Source organism: Herpailurus yagouaroundi, unplaced genomic scaffold (genome assembly GCF_014898765.1).
Source record: "Herpailurus yagouaroundi ecotype Mexico unplaced genomic scaffold, PumYag 181, whole genome shotgun sequence".
Classification (NCBI taxonomy): domain Eukaryota; kingdom Metazoa; phylum Chordata; class Mammalia; order Carnivora; family Felidae; genus Herpailurus; species Herpailurus yagouaroundi.
In genome coordinates, this window is record NW_024412412.1 from 27,954,813 (window position 1) to 27,973,300 (window position 18,488).

The 18,488-nt window shown below is 37.7% G+C and overlaps 1 protein-coding gene across 16 annotated transcripts in view; it reads left to right on the forward strand.

Moving 5' to 3' along the window:
- Nucleotides 1-18,488, forward strand: part of RBPMS (RNA binding protein, mRNA processing factor) — a 177,488-nt gene that overhangs the window by 84,435 nt on the left and 74,565 nt on the right. The gene's annotated exons all lie outside the window — the stretch shown is intronic.

Here is an 18,488-nt window from a genome sequence, read left to right on the forward strand (position 1 = left end):
TCTGCTCAGAGGCTGACTTATGAGTGCAGGGCATTTATTGAGCTCTTGGTTGATTTCTTTCTTGACATTTTAATTTTTATATATAAAGCATGAGAGGTCTTTGTACCTTAGAAACCATCCTGTTGTTACAGTTCTGGGAATGGAGACTTGGAAAGGATGGATGGCTCAGTCAGGAAGCATATTAAAACTACAACTAGAAGTAAGCCTTTTGCATCTTAATCCTGTCTCCTTTGTACAACATCTTGATGCTTGCTTCGTCCATGGAATGTTGCTGTGTTTTTCCTGGTGGCGGTGACAGACTATTTAATGCATATTGTCTGGGACAAATGGTCATGATAAAGTTTGGTGTTATGTGACAATGGAGCAGGATTTCTTTTCTCTACAGAGAAAATGGGCCCGTTCAGGACAATGTACTTAATCATGAAGCCCACACATTCTATGATCCCACATATTCTGTTTTCAGGGTCATCTTTTCTAATAGGTGAATTTAAAACATACGGTACTCCTAGCTTTTAGAAAATTTTCTCCTCTCATGTCATTTGTCCAGGCTTCTCTCACAAGCTTTTCCTCACATTCCTTTGGGGAAAAGTTCCACGTTGTAATGTTTTGTCTTATTCTACAATTGAAAAACTAAAGCCTCAGTCCAGTAAGTCTCTATATAGAATAGTTCACAGTGTTATGAACCACTTCTCCATGCTTCTCTTGTTGTCTTTCTCAGTCATGGTTACTGTCTGGTTATTAGTATTAATAATCAGTCTTTTCCCAAATGACTGATTTTTAAATGTGCTTTCTTCCATTTTTGGATTAAGTCATTTTGATAATTTTACGGAAAAACATGTTCACATTGAATTAAGTGGTAACATTGAACTTTTATCAGGAGGTTATTCAAATCTTCTAAAGTAAATACAGTGTATTTTGTTTTTACAGCAAAAACTCCCAACTTAAGCTAAAAATAACCCAAACCCAGACTTCCCTTCAGGTTATCTATGGTTCCATTAATCCACATGATTAGAAACCCCATCCATTCTTTAACCTGACAGCAAAATATCTGACCTATCCTTCACCCTTTATACACGTTTGTAATTTCCATACTGGCAGTTTACTGTTTTTCATGCTGATGGAAGGGGTTGCTGATAAACCAAAGTGTCTAGTAATCTTTAGGATTTGTTTATAATTTTGGAATGTAAATCAAATATGGTGAGTAATATTGAGAGTTACCCTGGTTTAGTAAAAATTTGTGCAAGTTTTAAAAAGAAACTTAGGAAATAGAGCAGGTATAAGGGTAAGGACCCTGAGCAGAGGTGAGAATAAGCCATCCTGGCTTCCTACCAACTGTGAAGACCCCAATATTGCCACTGTTGCCTCGCTGAAATCTTGTTTTAATAAATAAGAGTGATTTGTAGTTAACACTTCAGATCGACAGGCTTGTTGTGGTCCTTGCTTGTGTAAGTTTCCATAATAGGCATTGTCTTACTCTGGTGTTTGGGAATCACTCATCTAAAGTACAGTTGACCCTTGAACATCACAGGGATCAGGGGCTGACCACCCCTTCAGTAAAAAACAAAAACACATAAATAACTTTTGACTCCCTCAAAACTTAATATTCTACTGTTGATCAGAAGCTTTATTGATAATATAGTCAATTAACACATATTGTATGTTATATGTATTGTATATTGTATTATATGTATTGTATATTGTATTTTTACAATAAAGTAAACTAGAGAAAAGAAATGTTAGGAAAATACATTTACAGTACTGTATTTATTAAAAAAAAGATTTTTTTTTCCATGTAAGTAGGCCCACAGAGTTCAAACCCATGTTGTTCAAGGGTCAGCCGTACCTTGACAGGTTGTGTGTGAACCTCTGGAGTATATGTCCCATTTTGTTTGAAATACCTCTTCCCGTAATTTTATATAGTTGTTACTGGGCTAGGTTTTATTATAGACTCTATTGTAAATTATTATATCAGAATTAGAGAAGTCAGATGCAATCAAACTGTACATCACTACAATTTGCCTTCACAACTAAACATTGCCTAGATAAACACGATAATACATGATAATTGGCTTTCTCTCAATTATACTAGTTGATGTAAAATATCTCTAATTATCATTGTACCCCCCAAGTCTATTGGATTCTTCTTAAGTTTATTGAGATATAACTCACATAGCATACAACCCATTTAAAGTGTACAGTTCAGCGAGGCACCTGGGTGGCTCAGTGGGTCAAGCATCTGACTTAGACTCCGGCCATCATCTCGCAGTTCTGAGTTGAAGCCCTGCATTGGGCTCTCTGCTGTCAGCTCAGAGCCCGTTTCAGATCCTCTGTCTCCCTCTGTCTCTCTCTGTCTCTCTGCCCTTCCCCCGTTTGCGCTCTTCCTCAAAAGTAATTAACTATTAAAAACACGCTTAAAAATTGTGCAAGTCAATGAGTTTTGATGTCATTCTTAAAATTATACTTAAAATTTTGCCATCTTAGTGATTTTTTAAGTGCACAATTCAGTGGCGTATAATTACATTCACCGTGTTGTGCAGCTATCACCGATGTCTCTTTGCAAAACTTTTTCATCATCCCAAACTGTGTAACTGTTAATCAGCACTTCCCAATTTTTCCTTCTAGCCACTGGTTAACCTCTAGTTTATTTTCGGTCTCTAGCCTATTCTGGATATTTGTCCTTTTTGTGTTTGGCTTCTTTCACTTAGTGTAATGTTTTCAAAATTCATCCATGTTGTAGCCTATGTCAGAGCATCGTTCCTTTTTTGGCTGATATATTATTGTTATATGGGTCTACCATCTTTTATTTATCCATTCATCTGTCGATGTATGCTTAGGTTATTTCCACCCTTTTGCTCTTGTGAATAATGAACGCTTCAGTGAACATTGGCGTACAAGTATCTGTTTGAGTCTCTCTTTTCAGTTATATTAGCTATATACCTAGGAGTAAAATTGCTGACTCATATGGTAATTTTATCTTCCACTTTTTGAGGAACTTCCAAACCTTTCCATAGTAGCTGCACCATTTGAAATTCCCCCCAGTAACGTATATGGGATTCCAATTTCTCCATATCTTCCCCAATACTTGTTTTTTAAATTAGGATCATCCTAGTAGGTATGAAGTGGTGATTGGGTTATTGATAAATACTTTTTGACTGATTTCAATAGATTTGGGTTCTTTTGGAATCCTACCTAACAGAAAATGTTTCTTTTAAAAGGGATTAGTAACATTGCTGTGATGTCAATTCTAATCAATAGAACTGTGTTACCATTAAATAGCTTAGTTTACCTGTTAATAAAAGAAGGGTAGGAAAAAAACCCAACCTTTACATGATTCAACCTTAATAAGTTAAGACTTAGGATTTGTGCTCTTTTAATGTACAGTATGCAAGACAAAAAGGAATGGTATTTTCTCAAGGTCTAAAAAGACTTTGGAATAGAAATTAAAAAGCAGTTTGGTTTTGAAGAGGAAAAGTGCAGTCATGCAGACTTACAGTGCAAAGAAGCCTTAATAAAGAGAAAATGAAGAGAAATTGAGGGTATGTAGTATTAAATTCTTAATGATTGAGGAAATTTATCAGTTCAGTAGCGGGTATGGTAAAAAGAATTTTTAGGAAAATCTGTAATTTCTAAGAAAGCATGTTGAAAAGGTACTTGATACTGTCACATGTTAAGAAAACAGCCCATCTAATCCAGGGAAACTTCAGCTTTTCCATCCACATAAATTCCCGGCATTGAAGTAAACACTATGGTTATTTATATCACCGTGATTCCAGCCTTGTACACAATTTAATTTTGTTGAATAGCTTTAGCTCTCCAACTATCGAATTACCAAACAGTATGGCATTAATGAATCCATTAGTTCTATACCAGACTCCTCCTCATACACAGGGATATTATTCACTTCCAAAAGTGTTAAAAGGAAATCGAGCCAAAACACTTGCAGATGTTCTAAATGTGAACCTCTACTAGGAGTATACTTTCTTAGTGAAAAGATGTGGCCATAAAGTGCTGGTACAGACTCTGAGTACTGAGGGACACCAGGGCAGTCAAGATAGGCACTGGTCACACAAAGATATTTTGGCTCTGGTTTGACAGAAGTCTGGACAACAGTCTCTGTTTCCTGTATCACAGGTTTTCCTGATAGGTTGTGCAAGTTAGGACTTTTGATCTTAATATTTGTACAGCTTGTGAGTTAGGTGAATTATTTCCACTAAACAAAAGTTTTCACAAACACAAGCATCCAGATGGTGTATTTCAGCTCCCCCTCACCAAGCACTATGTCAATATGTTTCTTATCAGTTTTAAAATTTTCTCCCTAAATTTCTCTTTGCCTATTGCTCAATATGGTTGAAGAGGCCCAATTAGTGTGATCCCAGCTGGGACTTTTGGATGGGAAATATGCAAGGCTGCCAGATGAGATCATGAGTCCGATCTAATGTTTATCTGTTAAATCTGTTTATAACTGCTTACTCTTGACTTGCAAAGTTCTAAGGCAGCCATTTGACGTCACTGGGTTCGGGACTATGTCTGTGCCGGTCAGTATAGAGTTGCTATGATGCAGGGTTATTGGACTCTTGTCTTTTTTCTCAACCCCGTGCACTTTGGGACTTGACAAACACTCAATCCAGCTAGCCCCATCAAAAAAATTTGAGATAGGTTCTCCACGAAAGTTACATCACCAAAAGTGACTCATAACCCAAATACAATGTAAAAAAGTAAAAATAGTAAATGATTGTTTAATAACTTCTAGAATCTGTCAGATTATTTTTCTGTGCTTTTCTCAACAGTGGTCCTGCATTTTTGGGTTGTTATAAAACCTTAGGATGGTACAGCACATAATTTAAAAATTGTTCTGAAAAACAACTAATGAAGATGAATGCAAGGAATTTGTTAAATTTCTAATTAGAGTCTTTGCCTGAAGAAAAGTAGGTTATTTAAATCTATTAAGCATTCACATAAGAAACTGGACAATACAATGCTACTAAAAGAAATCCTAAGAAATGTAGGGCCACCTGGGTGGCTCAGTCAGTTAAGCAGTCGACTTTGGCTCAGGTCATGATCTCACGGTTCGTGGGTTCAAGCCCCACCTCCGGGCTCCGGGCTCACAGCTCGGAGCATGGAGCCTGCTTCAGATTCTGTGTCTCCCTTTCTCTCTGCCCCCTCCCCTGCTCTTTAAAAAATGTTTTTTAAAAAATGCTAAGAAATGTTAACATCATCTCCAAAGGAAACAAGCAGGAAGAGCCACTGATTCTCACACATAAACTGATTTATATTCCAATGATAAGTATGTGTGGAAATCTCAAGTTCATCAGCTGTCACATGGCTATGTGAAACAGCCCTCAGACTTTGCATTGCAGCCTTTTTTTGAGGACCTAACTTGTTTAAACTTAAACTCCCTTTTAAATAGCTATTTCGTATTGACCTATCTCCATGGTTCTTCAGGTGATTCAGAAATGTTGAGAATCTATTTGCCTCTTTTGTAAATGTAAGTAGAAAATAAAGTTAGTGTTTATGGAACACGAAGTGCAAAGAATGAGTTATTTGCTAGGACTCTTGCTAAGAAGCTAGGCCAGTTTTAGAGTGAAAGCTCTCTAGGCCATTCACATTGCTGATTTTTCTGCAGTGCAGCACATTTTGGCCCCTGAAATCACTCTTTATTGTAAAATCACTTTTTATTTTTTAGTGAATGATCATACCATCCTAATGACTAGGGGTTACAGAGCTTCCACACTGGCTTAATGTTTCTGAAATTCTGCACAGATTTTAACTTTTGGCCCACAAAGCTTTTGTCTTACTGTATAACTGGAATGCTTCAGAACATTTTAAAGACTTGGGGAGTAGGGATGGGACTTGACCCCCCCCCCCACCTTAAAGTGGAATAGAGTGTTTTGACAAGACATTTGTCAATGGCTATATTCTTATTTCCTCACAAGTACATACATTATGAGTTATTTTCTTTCTTTATAATTAGTGTAACCTTTTCATGCCATTTTAATGGGTATTTAATAATTATTACATAGGAACATTAAAAACTTCAAAACTACAGAACCATAATAGTCAAGGACTTTTATGTACATAAAAATAAAGGGGAGGAGAAATAGAGTAAATGCTTCTGGAATATGAAGACAGATAGCTATAAAACCTGCATTGTAAATATGGGATTAGGAGGAATAAGAAATAGTTCTAATGAACATGATTATACGGACTAATCTACAATCTTAAAAATAATACTGTCTCAAAATGCTAATATTTATACAAAAATAAACCATGAAAGATACTTTTAGGACTAAAATCTCTAAAAATGTAGTAAATTTCAATAGAGAATTATTGAAAAATTAAGTGGTACCTAGAGTTACCTGGACATTGAATAGCAGGATCTAAGTTTTTGTTTTCTAGCCGTTGTGGGGCAAGTTAATTTTAAAGATTAATGTTTTAAAATTTTAAATTAAAAGATCTAAATAATCCCCCTAAAGAATGCAGTTGTGTAGAAAATTTCTAGTGTAAACTAGTAACCATTGGTTCTCTTGTATTTGAATCATTTTTAATCCATTTTATCTTTTATTTGCCTTACGTAAACCACCGCTCAAAAGTAAATGGATGAATAAATACACAGGACTTAAAGAATAAATTTGGAAACATATGGGAAATGAAAATAAGTTTAAAAATTTTTTTTCAACGTTTTTTATTTATTTTTGGGACAGAGAGAGACAGAGCATGAACGGGGGAGGGTCAGAGAGAGAGGGAGACACAGAATCGGAAACAGGCTCCAGGCTCCGAGCCATCAGCCCAGAGCCTGACGCGGGGCTCGAACTCACGGACCGCAAGATCGTGACCTGGCTGAAGTCGGACGCTTAACCGACTGCGCCACCCAGGCACCCCGAAATGAAAATAAGTTTAAATGGAAAGGAATTCATGTTCTCAAGCAGGGTAGTTTATAATAAAGGAGCAAAAACAGGCAGAGTATAATATAAAGTGTTACTGTACTTTCAAAACCATGAATAAAAATCAGAATTCACACAATATTACAGTATAATTTTTCATAGAATTTTAATATTCATATAGAAGGCCAATGTAATTGTGCAAATGAACATTGAACAGAAGGCAGAAGAAACTGTTGAGGGTTACAGGTCCTGGCTACACCTCAATGAAAAAAAGCAAACAACAAGGTTATGAAAGAATCAGGCTGTTTACACATCTTAGAATGCTAAATAAATGAAAACACTAATGGAGGAAACCTTTTTAGGTTTAGAAAGGTCCTACCTAACTAGTAGGAAGATGTTGACTTTTCCAGCACTTTACCATGTCATCTTGGTTTATCTGTAGGGGTGTTCACCAAAATACTAAAAACCTACTGTGTATTTGGTAGGGTAGTTCTGTGTATTTCTGCAGAACATTAAGTGTTACTGTGTTGGTACCTGTGAAAAGGTGCCTAAATCTCTAAATTGAGACTGAGAGAGGAGAACAGAAAGTTGCTTCTTGGTAACCAGTTATCATGTCTGAGAGACTTTCTAGTCAAAGGCAGTGTAATAAAAGTGTCAGTCAAGCTGACCTGGTTCAAATCCAGATTCTGCCACTTACTGATTCAAGACCCTCCTCTGGACCGCAGTTTTCCTCCCATTAATATTCTGTTGATAGTACTTATCTCAAAGGGCATAGGGATCAAAGTAAATGCGATAGATAATTTTAAAGCCACTCGCACTCAATAATAGTAAGAATTCTGGTAATTAATGGGGATGATGATCTTCACAAAGGACTGGTTTTTATTCCTTAAGCCCCCTTTGCTACAGTCTGATTTTAAAATAATGTCTGTAGAATCCCAAATTCCACTAGGTTCAGAGTAGTTCTGAAGACTTATTTGTATTATAATTAACAGTAAATTGATCATCAGTCCTTTCTTGGAGCTTTTTTGGGAAACAGAGTTGCAATATGGTCCTTAATATTCTCAAGCCTTCAAAATATTGCAAGCCCAACAAACACCCCCCCCTCCTTTTGTCCATTTCAGGTTCCAGTTGAATCTGTTTAAAACCAAAGACCCCACATCCATTCCATATAAATTCTTTATTTAGCAGCCAGTGAGATTCCTTAGTTAATTGTCAGACAAGCCTTTTTGCAGAGAGGTTTAGCCTCAGCCTTGTTAGATCACCAGTAAATAAATGGCCTGAGGTAGTGCGTTAGAACAGTGGCAGAGCACTGATTTAAGTTGCTCAGAGGTGAGATCAGTTTTGACCTATTTTAGTTCTGTTCTCAGTGTAGCGCAGGAAGTACTTTGCAATCAACTTCTGAAGTTTGGACTTGTTTACATTCTTTCTTACTAACTTGTGCCTAAGCCCCAAACTCTTGGTTGGAAAGAGAGCTTGCAAGGTCTGTGCTAGATAGTTTTTTCAAAAACCAGTTTAAGGAGCAAATGCTCCTCTCTTTTCTTATTTCTATATTTTTACTGTATTCATCAGAGAACAGATTTTTTTTCCCACCCATGAATTGATTTATCTGTAGTGTTGTTGTTTTTTTTTTTAACTTTTTTTTAATGTTTATTTTTGAGAGAGACAGAGTGGGGAGGGGCAGAGAGAGAGGGAGACACCGAATCTGAAGCAGGCTGCAGGCCCGACGTGGGACTCGAACTCACGGACTGTGAGATCATGACCTGAGCCGAAGTTGGATGCTTCCCCAACTGAGCCACCCAGGTGCCTCTGTAGTGGTATTAATATGTGACTTTGAGAACCAAATAATTTATTAGTATAGATGGCACTCATTTTTGCCCCCAGTAAAGTTGATTTCCAAAAATGTTTATTTTTAAATGTAATACAGCCTTCCTAAAGAATTGCCGTTATCCTGTTATGCAGCTTAAAAATCAGTAACACCTGTGTACACGTTTTCTACTTCCTATTGGTATTTAGTTTTAAGATGACCTAAACTTGGTTGTGCATAGGTTATGCATACATCATGTAGGAGATGCCCCTGGATCTTGTTGACGGGAGGAGTGTTCATTGATGAAAAACTGGAAAGTAGGAACAAGGCTATAGAAATATACTTGGAGGCCTGTTGTGGGCTGTTGTGTCTGATCTTTAAATGGAAGTCTTTCCAAAATGGTTTTGGAAAGTTGAGGCAATGGTCTTTTCAGTTGTAGAGTTTGTTTATATATCGGCACTTGTTTCTCCTCTCCTCCCTCCATCTCTTTTGTTTCTGCTGCATCAGCCACTAATAAAGGTTCAAAGTAAACTTTGCAGAATGATCCTTAAAGAAGATACAGAATGTTAAGCTGGCTCTTCAAATGATCCAACAAGCACTTCAGGTCAACCTAAAAGAAGAGTGTGTTAAATGTATTTTCTTAGTCTGCCTACCTTACAAGTAGGACTTATTCTTCATATGCTTTTGTATATAGACGAAGAATACTTGGTTTTTAGAACTCTAAGATTCATTATATTGCACAGTGTTAATCATCTAAGAGTTCATAAGGTATTTTGATACAAACCCACACACATCTATTGTCTCATTTTGCCTGGCATGTGCCTAATATGTGTTAGAGAAGCAGGGTGGTCTCCTTCTTTTCAATGATTAGAAGATTAGTTTGTAATTAGTATGATTGCCTTTTCCTAAACTGACCTGGTTTAGGAATACAAACTAGGGCTAAGAATAGGGTTGTGATTTCTTTTATTGGCTTTATTGTTTAGGTTTTTTTCTCCATGCCAAACTCACTGATTGAAGCCTATGATCTGGACTTTACAGAAACCACATTACCTAGAAATCCTGTACACTGACGCACATTATGTTTTATGACTCAGAAGTTTTTGTTATGATAGCCATAAGGCTCTGGACAAGTACTTGTGGGAAGTGCTTGTGGGACGGACTTGGTTGAGGCAGAACGTCTTTATTTCCCAAATGAGTGAAGTTAACCATTAAAAATCTGAGGAGTGGAGCAACAAATATCAGACTGGATTGTAACAGGCCAACGTGAAGCAGATGTGGACCATCACAAGTTTGTTTTGATATTCTTTCAAGATACTGTCAGGGTCAAACCCTTAACTAGATGAAGATACTACCTAGGATCTGCTTCCTTTCAAGCTTTCACTGGTAGTGTCATTTGTTGAGTGGCTTCGTTCAGCAGGTAGTGGGAGTAAAAGGTGGTCCTGTAGCTGCTGCCTTTCCCCCTGCAAAGGGAGGAGAGGGGATGGTTTACCGGTGTAGTCATCCCGATGATGAGAACTTGGGGCGGTGGTATTGGGACTATACGGTGACGGGGACGGCTAGCAGCACCAGCCGCATCTGGTGTTTGTGTGTGAAGGGTTCTAAAAAGTGCCTTTTTCTCTACCAGAGCAGTTGACCTCTGTTTACCTTCAAAGTCCTCAGAGTGAAAATATTAATGTCAGGATTCCTGAAGGAAAGGATACCTTCTGCACTCTGGCCTATGTTTCTTTCCACATAACATTATCTATTTCAAAGCGTCACTGTAAAATACTGCTTTAGTGGGTAACTGTGCTTGAAGTGGAGACCTCCCCTTCCTAACATTGTCAGGGCCCAGGTCTTTCGATCATCCTTTTTAGGACAGTTTGAGAACATAGTGGCAAAAGTTCAAACAATCATGCCCTCTCAACCCTTTGGAAAATAAACTCTGTTTGACTCTGATTCTGTTGACATATTTAAGATGGAGTTTATAGCTTCTTCAAAGACCCTGTCATGACTTTACAGTCATCCTATACAAAGCAGATTCTCCTAGGGCATGGTTATGTACACAGGGGGTGGCTGGCTAACAAAAAGTGTGCATTAGTGGAAAAGAAATAAATTTAGCTGGGGTGGATGGTCCGAATGGAGTCCCAGATACCTCTGAAGTACTTCTACCTGCTTCTCCCAGAAAGTAGATCCAGTCTCTGCAGTTAGCAGTCAGTCCCCCAAAAGGTACTCACAGTATGTGGACTAACAGAAATGGGCAAGAGGAAGAGGACAGGCATCAGCTCCTGGGGGGGGAAGGGTGGTTGGGGGAAATGAAACCAGGTGGAATAAAAGAATAATTCAAAATTACATAGTACTAGCTTGGACAAGAGCTCAGATAATCATGTTTTGTCCAGTCGTGAGAATCCCACAGTTGTGTATGTATCTCCTCTTTTAAGAGTGGGGGAAGCACCTTTCCAGAAATAACAAAGGAGAAGAAATCCTTATCAGTCCATAGTGGTAGCTCCTTAGCTGGTGAGCACTGGGCCACAGGAGTGTTTATCATATGCTAAACCTTAACCATTGACACAACTTTTTTCTTTTTTTCTCTTTTAAATGTTTATTTTTGAGAGAGAGCGAGAGAGAGAGAGAGAGAGAGAGAGAGAGAGAGAGAGAGAGAGCAGAGACAGAATCTGAAGCAGGCTCCAGGCTGTTAACACAGAGCCCAATGCAGGGCTTGAATTCACAAACCTGAGATCGTGACCTGAACCAAAGTCAGATGCTTAAGTGACGGACCCACCCAGGCGCGCCAACACAACTATTTTCTTAAAAGCAACTCTATGAGATGAGGACAGTTTTCATTTCCAGTTGTGATAGCTGAGGAAACTGAGGTACAGAAAGGTTCAGCAACACCTTTGGCTGACTCCAAAGCACACTCCTAATTGTAGCAATTTAAGCCTCTTACTTGGGAGGAGATTCGACCCCAAATTGGTTATGACCTTCATTTGGGGTGCTCTTTTGTATTTGTCACTGTAACTATATTCTGGGAACCTTTTTTTTTTTTTCTTGCCTTCCTTCACCAGTAAAGGGAAGGGGGCCCACCAGGACCATCTTCTCCTAGTTCTTAACTAGTCCTGGATTTGAGGGAATAGAAACAAGGTTTTCCTCCTTTTGTTGTTGGGGCATGTCCATCCTTTACTTTGTGCATTTTGCCATAGGAGTCTGGCTTAGTGAAAGAGTGTGAGTTTGCATGCTGCACTTTATTGAAATGAATAAAAATGATGCCAGCAATAAAACCTGTATTCTAGAAGTGGCCTAGTCAACTAGGAAATACTATTAAAATCCTTTTATTCCAGACCCAGGATGCCTACTGAAGGATGATACTGGGTTTCTCTCCTGTGGCCAGGCTGACTGATTCTGTTAGAACACCGAGAACTGAGCTTGCCACATGTTATCTGGGGAGAAATTACATAGGCTAAAAATCAAGGATAAACCTCTAGAGACATTCCAGACTGGGTGTGGACACGTATTCCTTTGTCACTAAGACTTTCAAAACAGGTTAGTGTCATTGTGTTTTATGGAACATCTGGTTTAGAAACAAAATTATACAAAAAAATTTTTTTTTTCCCAAGACGTTAAAAACAAGGATAAATGGCCTCTAAAAACCTCATATTCACTTGGAAGACTGTTCTAGTAGGCATGGAGCAAGGAATTGTCTGTACCTGGATGCATAGCTCAGCTTCAACCCAAGGGCCACATATACCTACAGAGAGCCCTGGGAGAGGGGTCGCTTTCTTCAGGTATGATCCAGATATATTGCCAATGGAGAGGGACCCCTTCTTTTCAAATGAGTGTTTAGGCAAGGAGGACAGTGAGTAATAAGTCAGTGTATTCTAAGGTAAATCCACAGCAAGGATTTTGAGGTAGTTGGATTAAGAAAAAGAACAAGGCATAATTGCTCAGTTTCTCAATAGGCAGTGACCCAGCAGCATGGGCTGTTGTGTTAACAGTCCTGATGTTTCTGCAAGCAATGCCCTATTTAGGGAAAGTATGAAATATGGTTCACGTGTGATAGATTTTTCTCCTCACTTGTTCATTCCTTGTGGGATCCCACATCTACCTAAATTTCAACACAGTGGAAACTGAACAACAACCTCCATTATTTTCAGAAAATAATGCAGTCTTTGTAAGATAAAGAACTTCACAGAACTGTAATGTACACGTGTACACAATCATGGGAATCAGAAAATTGAATTCTGGATTCTCCCAGTCAGCTATGAATTTAGGTGGATTACATGACCTTTCTGGATCTTAATTTCTTCATCTGTGTTGGGGAAGATACTGGCATTTTGGGTGAGACTACATTTATATTGTATCAGACTGCCCTTGTAGTAGAATTCTAACATCCTTGCCTCCTTCCCACTGAATTCCAGTATGGTCTTAAGTCTCGTAACAGCCCCCAAACACTCTCACACGTTACCAAGTCTCCCTAAAGAGTTGAGGAGTGGGTGGGGGACAGGGGCAGTGAGGAGCATTACCCATGATTGAGAACTACTAGATTAGGTGGTCCCAAAAATTAAGTCATAAAATTCTATGAATTTCATGCTTTATGTAGATAGCTCTCCACTAAGCATCAGAGAACCTGACCCAGACCTCTTCTAGCAACCTGCTTCCTGTGATCTTTACTCAGACAGTTGTGGTCTTTTTACATTTTATAAATGGTAATTACATTTTACAAATGGTAAAAAAAAAAAAAAAAAAAATTCGTAGTTTTCAGAAATGATACGTTGGAAGAAATTTTTGAAATTGTGACATTCATTTTTCCCCCCACACTCCTATTTCCTTTTTTCCAGTCATCTTTTCTATTTATATTTATTACATGCAACTCTTGAACTTCCCTCCCCTCCACACTTTTTTTCTGAGCTTCGTCCCCAGAACAGATTACCTAGATAGATGAATGTTTCTTTTTGGCTTATCTTAAGTCATTTTAAGGCTCCAGCTGAATGTATTGTTTTCAGACTCCTAGGGAAACTTTTGCATGTCCCTTGCCTCGAGTCTGTTTCTAATCTGAGTATTTTATGCTGCTTGTAGAAGAGAAAACTGACAACACTCAGAAAACTGTAAATATATTTTGGTCCCCTCAGACTTCAGAATATCTTTAAAGTATGTATTTACCTCCTCCTATCTGGCAGGAACGACCTGTCAATTTTTAGAAAACAGTTTGTATTTCTAACTTTTGTTTTTAACTTCTAAAAGGTAAAAGTTAATTCTTTCAACTTCATTTTTTTTTTTATGTTGAAAGATTTGTGGTCCTCAGATTATTTCCTGTAGCCAAATGCTCTTTGAAAATAGGAGGCTTTTATTCTTAGCCCTCTTTATAAAATGTTTTAAAATGTAACAGCATGGATAAATGCAGTGAGATACCACTTCACATCTATTAGGATGCCTAAAATAAAAAGGCAATAACCAGTGTAGAGGAAGGTGTGAGAAAGTTGGGACACTCCATCATTGGTCATGGGGTTGAAATGGTATAGCTACTTCGAAAAACAGCTCCACAGTTCTTCAAAAAATGTTAACATAGAGTTAACCACATGATTCAGCAATTCTACGCTTGAAGAATTGTATCCACACAAAAACTTATACACAAGTGTTTATAGCAGCCAAAAAAGTGGAAACAACCCAGTGTGCATCAACCGATAAAAGGATAAACAAAATACAGTTTATTCGTACGATAGATTATTATGAAACAGTAAAAATGAAGTTCTCCTTCATGTGGTATAATATACCTCATGTGGCATAATATGGATGAACTTTGGAAAACGTTATTCTGTGTGAAAGAAGCCAGTCCCAAAGGACCATGTATTGTGTGGTTCCATTTATATGAAATACTCCGAATGTAGGCACATTCAGATACTGAAAGTAGATTCCTGGTTGGAGGGTTGAGGGGAGAGAGGAATGAGTGACTGATGATGGATGCAGAGTTTCTTTTGGGGGCTATGAAAATGTACTAAGCTCTGTAGTGATGATGGTTGTCCAAGTCTGTGACTATATGAAAACCCATTGAATTGTACCCAAGAGGGTGAATTTAGGGTTGTAAATTATATTTCATAAAGCTATTAAGAATAGCATATGATATTCTAATAAGTTTCAGAATAGCATTTAATTTTTAGTTAAATTAACATTAAATAGAAACCGAAGTCATAAATAAAATAGATTCCAATATTGGGTTATTTAGAAAGAAAGGACTCGAATACATTTTGTGGTGGGATGAAAAATCATTCTAATGTAGTGTAGTATAATTAAGCCACTTCCAGCTTGTCCATCTCTTGGCCATATCTTTCCCCACATACCATGATGACTGGAAATCTTTGGAGTACAACGTTTAGGTAATAAGAATCATTCTCTCATTTATTTATCAGCTTGTCCTACTTATTAGCTTCTTTATCAGCTTGTTCTTGTAGCAGTGGAAACTGGTTTTGGAGCACTAAATTTTGGAAGAAGCCAAAAGATTGCTGAGAAAATGGATAGTTACTAATACTCTACCAAATCTGTGATCTCAATAAACTAGAATATGAATGCTTTACAAAGCTTATACCTCATCTCTATTATGGTGTATGCCAGTCTCTAGTTACTCCTGAGAATTAAATTGGTTCTTCTTCTCCATAGATACTGTTTAATGTACTGCTGTTTACAGACGTGAGCAATCTTCAGCTTCTCTGTTTGATCTTGAAAATTTCGAAGGAACTCAATCCCCCCCTCCCCATGCCCCCCGCCATCCCCACCACCCCATGCCCTGGTCCCACCATACTGATTTCCTCTGGCTTGTGCTATAATAATCACTACCTTCAAAAAGAGAAATGAAAGCATAAAGAGGTATAACTGAGGCTCAGTGAGCATGGCCAGCAGTGGAGACCAGGTAGATCAGCTACCACCTGGTGGAGCTCTGAGTCTCAGAGTTTATTACAGCAGGTTATGACGTAGCTCTGAAGATTTACTGGGGTCACTGCTTGGGTAAACCTGAAGAGGAACATCAGAACTCCAGCTCTCAGATCTGTGGTTTGGTACCAGAAACCAAGATAAGGAGGGAGGTGTGGAGTGGGGAGAAGACGACAAGATCCAGGTACCGAGATTAGATTATGAGGTCAGAGAGCGGTAACTACTAAGTTTGACCTTAATTTGAGCTCCTTTCCTCTGGTTTCTTATTTCCTGGACACAAGATGGGGGTTTCACTGACTTCATTTGTGAAGGTCAGAAGTTTCTCAAGGCTAAGGAAGAACTGAGCAGATTGTTACAAAAGAAAATGGATTTTTAGGCACTGAGGTTTTATTGTATGTATAGTTTCTGGTGACAGATTATTCTCCTTCTGTATTAGCAAGTCTGAATGAATTGGTTAAAACCTGTAACTTAACAGGCACTTGTTTCTCCTTTTCCGCACAGATGCCTGGCTGGGCAGGGTTTTCTTGATGCCCCACATTCCTTTAGAGCAGAAGTGGGTCTTCATTTGGAGTTGGGTGTGGAGAAAGGAGCAGTAAAAAACTTACTAGAATCAACCAGGAATCTCTTTTGAGCATATGAAGTTGAATCTTACTAAATTGCTGCTACTTTATTACTTGTCTTTGACCAAAAAAAAACAAAAACACAGACGTTTTATCTGATCTAATACATCCAATACAGATCCGATCCGATCCACTGGATTACTTGGTCAGAAAGGGGTATATGTGAAATGCCTAGGAGATTCTGATAGGAAATGACTTTTTTTTTTTTTTTTTTTTTAAATAAAGAACTGGGTTACTTGTGACTGTCCTCCAGAGGAGAGCAGCATCCACTGACCATGGAATGAGTGGTAGAGGGGGCCTGTTACTTGCCAGTAGTTTTCATATCATTCACTGAATGGAATAATCTTAAAACATTTGAATTTGTCTGTATTGGGACTTTGTAAAGGCTTTCAGGCTGCGACTCACCAGGAGAAACCAGGCATTGAACACAGTTCAGCCTTGAGAATGTTCCCTCCGCCGGCTTCAGGCCATGAACTTCACCGACCTTTTATAAAAGCAGCGGTGTTGATTACAGCAATTTTAGCCCCAGTTATCTTTACCCTTCCTTTCTCTTGCCCCCTTTTAAAAACATTCAACATGTTTCAGTTAGAAGTTGAAAACTAAAAATTAACTACAATAAGTTTGATTAGAAATGTTTGGTTATTTAAATGCTTTCTTTTAAAGGTTCAGTATATCAGGAAGTCATAACAGGTGGCAGGGGGATGTTAAAATGCTAGGTCCTCTGCTTTTTGACCTGCATATATAAAATTGATGAATGGGTTGTTGAATCAACTTTAACTTAAGTGGTAAAAACAGTTAACCTGCTATGAATACATAGATAAAATACCAAAATAAGTGAATCTGACTGTATTTCAGATGAGTAATATAATCACACTGAAGGCGGGAGGGAATGGAGAGAACTTACCCAAATAATTCTTGAATATACATACTGGCTATATACTTGTAGGCTAAAGGTCAAAAAACTGTAAATATTGAACTTTAGTTATAACAGGTTTGTTTTTATGTTAATACTATTATAGCAATTCTGACAATACTTAGTGTGCCTTCCTGTATTGGGCAAATAAGTAAATGTATAGTGGATAATCTCTCTAGGATGCAGTGAAGGAGTTAGAAATATGGAAAGGGAAGACTAGAATTAACCCAGTGGTGTTAGGTTGGGATTGGAGCTATCAATACAAACTTGTCTTTTTAATATATCTGAATAGATGTAGAGAAATAGATACAGATGTGAAAATTGTGTGTGTGAGTGTGTGTACGTACATACAAATCTGGGACAATCTGAGTACCAAAACAAATAGTAATTATAAATTATAAAATCAAATAAGCTATGAATCAGTACTGATATGAGTGAACAAATAAATGAATGAATAATAAATGGAGCATAAGAGCTTTTCCTTAGAGTAGAAAATAAATATTGAAGGAATGATGAAATTAGCAAATCACCATTTGGCAACTGCAATAGTAATGATTGCCCCAGGTAAGAGTTTTCAATAGATGTTAAAACTAGTAGGTGAAAGTTTAATAGAAACCTGATATTTATATAGTCTCAAGTATCTCCCTATGAGATCATTAAAAAAAAAAAAAAAAAAAAGTAACCTTACTAGTGGAGAAACTTGGCAAGTGATCAGAGTTATCACTAGTAATGGGACAAAAATGACATCATGTACCTCCTGATATGGTGCACTGAGAATGACACATCTCTTCTGTGATATTCCTGCCAAAAATGCATAACCTGAATCTAATCAAGAAACAAATCAGATAAGCCCAAATTGAGGGACATTCAACAAAATAGCCTGTACTCCTAAAAAAAAAAAAAATGTCAAGGTCTCAGAAGACAAGGACAGAGGAAGATATTCCAGGAGAGTTAAAGAGATGACCGCTAAATGCTGTGTATGATTCTGGACTAGATCCTGGATCAGGAAAACAGATAATCTTTGCTTTTGGGAAATCTAACTGTAAAGGGTAAAGGGGCATCATGCTTCAATTTACTCTTCTACAGTTCAGGGAGGAAACAAAATTATGTGGAGGAAATCTAGGCAAAGGGCATATGGGAATTCTTTGTACTACATCTGCAACTTTTCTATAAATCTGAAGTTATTTGAAAATATTAAAAAAAAATAAGACACTAATATAGCTGGTTGAGTGCTGTGTGCTAGGATGTCTTGTATTGGTTCTGCTCTGCCTCTTGTAGCACTCCCTGGAAAATCACTTCTGTGAGCTCTCTCCCTTTCTTCTTTTTAATCTATCAGATGTATAACTTTAAACGTATTTGTAAGAAACTTAAACAGT